This window comes from Convolutriloba macropyga, unplaced genomic scaffold (assembly GCF_964194025.1).
Source record: "Convolutriloba macropyga unplaced genomic scaffold, txConMacr16.3 SCAFFOLD_4900, whole genome shotgun sequence".
In the NCBI taxonomy this organism is placed as follows: Eukaryota; Metazoa; Xenacoelomorpha; order Acoela; family Convolutidae; genus Convolutriloba; species Convolutriloba macropyga.
This window is the reverse complement of record NW_027453352.1, coordinates 249-5,000: the sequence shown is the minus strand read 5'-3', so window position 1 is coordinate 5,000 and position 4,752 is coordinate 249. Positions and strand designations below refer to the sequence as shown.

At 40.6% G+C, this 4,752-nt stretch overlaps 1 pseudogene; it reads right to left on the bottom strand.

The window, feature by feature from the left end:
* Nucleotides 1–1,499: 1,499 nt before the first annotated feature.
* On the bottom strand, nucleotides 1,500–1,651 carry LOC142358228 (5.8S ribosomal RNA; annotated as a pseudogene).
* Nucleotides 1,652–4,752: the final 3,101 nt, after the last annotated feature.

Genomic DNA, 4,752 nt, shown 5'->3' with positions numbered 1-4,752 from the left:
CTCGGGAAACCCTCACCGTGAATAAGGTTCACTCACATATTTCACTACATTTTGCGTGGGATTGGAGATGAGGCTACTCGTTCTTGCTCAGTACTAGGCTGAAAATTAACGAAACTTCGTTACAAACGTTCACATGTTGATGTTTCCGCTTTCGCGTACTCGAAACAACATAATACTAGTCTTTGTAATTTAGTTTCATAATTTCAACTGTTCTCATGCAGAATTTTTGCTCATTCTTATCCCAAATTTTGACCTGGCTACTAGTTACACTCCTTGTACTTATTGCAAAATGACCACAAATTTCAACAGCTTTCACATGTTGCTGTTTCGGCTTTCGCTTACTACAGTCAACATAATACTCGTTGCAAAATAAGTGCTCGGCATCTGCAATTTTCCAAAGACGAAGTTTCGCCAGTTCAATTTTCGCTCGCCAATTATGGCTACTAATTCACACGGTACTGAGCTCAACAACATTAAATTTGTTCAGCAAGACTTTCACATGTTGATGTTTTGGCTTTCGCCTACTAGAAGCAACATAATACTCGTCTTGTTAGCTCATTCAATGAGAATAGCTTTTCCCGTTGAGAATTTTTGCCTTCAATTGGCGTTGTAGTGAGTTTGGCTACTCAGATCACCAAATACTTGTGACAATTCGAACCAGAAATGTTTTCAATTTTCACATGCTGATGTTTCGGATTCAACCTACTAGAAGCAGCATAATACTTGTATTCAACAATTTCTGTATCAAATCCCAGTTTTTCTCTGGTGCATCTTTGCCAAACTATTCCAAACTGCCTGAGTCTGAATACCAATTACAGGTACTAGTAAATGCACGTTACTAAGGACTATATAGTTCTAGGTTACTGTACACAACGACGTTCACATGTTGATGTTTCAGCTGCCGCTTACTAGAAACAACATAATACTTATCGTGCATACCTTTCCATAACTTGTCCTTTTCAGATGCATTAGTTTCCCTTTGTCTTGGCTTCTACAGTCAGACTGGCTACTAGTAACAGCACAGTACTAATCACATATCGTTCTACAGTTTGCAGACAACTTTCACATGTTGATGTTTCAGCTTTCGCCTACTAGAAACAACATAATACTCGCTGTATACATTTGTAGTTCTCTATGTAACTTTCATGTGAAGAAGTTTCGCCAGTCTTTTTGACTGTCTCAAATCTGAGTCATGCTTAGGCTACTAGTTGCTTCATAGTACTTATCGCCTCGAGATCATTGAACAAAACTTGATTTTCACATGTTGCTGTTTCAGCTTCCGCTTACTAGAAACAACATAATACTAGTCTCATTAAGTTCCGTCTCTTTGCAATTTTCTTATGAAGAAAATTCGCCATCACAATGACTCCAGCAGTTCTTGATCAAGGAATGCAATCATTGATCAGAATGCTATTATTTGAATCGGTTCTGCTTTAAGTGTTCCAATTTTATTGGAAGCACCAACAATAGAACATCAATGTGTTCAATCGAGAGTTATATAACCCTGAATCGGACGCAGTCAACAGCCGAAGCCGAGACCGCCTTTTGCGTTAGAGAGGTCGGTAAACAAATCTTGCGATTCATACCGAATTAACACATATAGCTGTGCTCCTCTTCGTAAAGCGAGCCAAGTGATCCCCTGTTGAAGGATGTATTTGGACCAATCTAGTAGCATTTGGTTTCCAACAAGCTCTCCCAAGTTAGCTTACTTATTGGGCTTTTCAACCAATTCGGTTGGCTACAAGCATCATCAAAGTACTAGCCACAGTTTGATCGCAAAATTCTACGACTTTCACATGTTGATGTTTCGGCTTGCGCTTAGCCTACTATAAGCAACATAATACTAGTCATATCATAGAGCGTGATCAGCTTGTGACGTTCTCATGATGAAGTTTCACCAACAGTGTCTCACTTCGAGCTTAAATCCAGCTACTAGTAACTACACAGTACTGACTGCAACGATAACTTTTATCTATACCTTTCACATGCTGCGCTTTCGGCCAGGGCCTACTAACGTCAACATAATACTCGATATAAACTTTTGTTCATGATGCAGCTTCCCCATGCAGAAGTTTCGCCTTCAAATGCTCTCTTGGCCATATGACGTAAGAAAAGGTTACTAGTAACATCACAGTACTAGCCACAGTTTGATTGCAAAATTCTACGACTTTCACATGTTGATGTTTCGGCTTGCGCTTAGCCTACTAGAAGCAACATAATACTAGTCATATCATAGAGCGTGATCAGCTTGTGACGTTCTCATGATGAAGTTTCACCAACAGTGTCTCATTTCGAGCTTAAATCCAGCTACTAGTAACTACACAGTACTGACTGCAACGCTAACTTTTATCTATACCTTTCACATGCTGCGCTTTCGGCCAGGGCCTACTAACGTCAACATAATACTCGATATAAACTTTTGTTCATGATGCAGCTTCCCCATGCAGAAGTTTCGCCTTCAAATGCTCTCTTGGCCATATGACGTAACACAAGGTTACTAGTAACATCACAGTACTAGCCACAATTTGATCGCAAAATTCTACGACTTTCACATGTTGATGTTTCGGCTTGCGCTTAGCCTACTATAAGCAACATAATACTAGTCATATCATAGAGCGTGATCAGCTTGTGACGTTCTCATGATGAAGTTTCACCAACAGTGTCTCACTTCGAGCTTAAATCCAGCTACTAGTAACTACACAGTACTGACTGCAACGATAACTTTTATCTATACCTTTCACTGCTGCGCTTTCGGCCAGGGCCTACTAACGTCAACATAATACTCGATATAAACTTTTGTTCATGATGCAGCTTCCCCATGCAGAAGTTTCGCCTTCAAATGCTCTCTTGGCCATATGACGTAAGAAAAGGTTACTAGTAACATCACAGTACTAGCCACAGTTTGATTGCAAAATTCTACGACTTTCACATGTTGATGTTTCGGCTTGCGCTTAGCCTACTAGAAGCAACATAATACTAGTCATATCATAGAGCGTGATCAGCTTGTGACGTTCTCATGATGAAGTTTCACCAACAGTGTCTCATTTCGAGCTTAAATCCAGCTACTAGTAACTACACAGTACTGACTGCAACGCTAACTTTTATCTATACCTTTCACATGCTGCGCTTTCGGCCAGGGCCTACTAACGTCAACATAATACTCGATATAAACTTTTGTTCATGATGCAGCTTCCCCATGCAGAAGTTTCGCCTTCAAATGCTCTCTTGGCCATATGACGTAACACAAGGTTACTAGTAACATCACAGTACTAGCCACAATTTGATCGCAAAATTCTACGACTTTCACATGTTGATGTTTCGGCTTGCGCTTAGCCTACTAGAAGCAACATAATACTAGTCATATCATGGAGCGTGATCAGCTTGTGACGTTCTCATGATGAAGTTTCACCAACAGTGTCTCATTTCGAGCTTAAATCCAGCTACTAGTAACTACACAGTACTGACTGCAACGATAACTTTTATCTATACCTTTCACATGCTGCGCTTTCGGCCAGGGCCTACTAATGTCAACATAATACTCGATATAAACTTTTGTTCATGATGCAGCTTCCCCATGCAGAAGTTTCGCCTTCAAATGCTCTCTTGGCCATATGACGTAACACAAGGTTACTAGTAACATCACAGTACTAGCCACAATTTGATCGCAAAATTCTACGACTTTCACATGTTGATGTTTCGGCTTGCGCTTAGCCTACTAGAAGCAACATAATACTAGTCATATCATAGAGCTTGATCAGCTTGTGACATCTCATGATGAAGTTTCACCAACAGTGTCTCATTTTGAGCTTAAATCCAGCTACTAGTAACTACACAGTACTGACTGCAACAATAACTTTTATCTATACCTTTCACATGCTGCGTTTTCGGCCAAGGCCTACTAACGTCAACATAATACTCGATATAAAATTTTGATCATGATGCAGCTTTCCCATGCAGAAGTTTCGCCTTCAAATGCTCTCTTGGCCATATGACGGAACACCAGGTTACTAGTAACATCACAGTACTAGCCACAGTTTGATTGCAAAATTCTACGACTTTCACATGTTGATGTTTCGGCTTGCGCTTAGCCTACTAGAAGCAACATAATACTAGTCATATCATAGAGCGTGATCAGCTTGTGACGTTCTCATGATGAAGTTTCACCAATAGTGTTTCATTCGAATTGGTTCTGCTTTAAGCTCTCCAATTGTTTTGGATGAACCAGTTTTGCCCTTCGAAGCCACTTTTGTGAGCTTTTGTGGGTCTTTACCAAGAGGATATACCTCAAGGCCTCTTTCAATTCCTTTAAGTTCTTTCAACTCCTTTACAGTTTCTAGGTTCACATAGCTGCAAACCTTATTTCTAGTTTTAAGTCTGGCCAACTTGGGGAGAGTTGGTGCAGACCGTGACCAATTCTAGTAGGATGCCACAACAAGAATGTGATCAACTTAGCTTGTCGATGAACCTGCCCCACATTCAAACAACTCTATCGCCTTTTCCTCGTATAGTTATATGCGAGGGCCTCTCATAGAGAGCGCTGTTAGCAACCTTTTCCACATAGACGATAAAGTTGTGAGTGTTTTGCACATGGCTGTTGTCATCACCACGTGACGAGTCAACTCAGCTTGACTCTCTACACTCCGACAAGCTTTGCACATACGCCTTTAGTTCAGTATGTGTCTTTAATCTGACTCCGGTGCCTCAAGCCGGAAAAATTGTCAGATTATGATCATTATCGGTTAGTCATCCCGA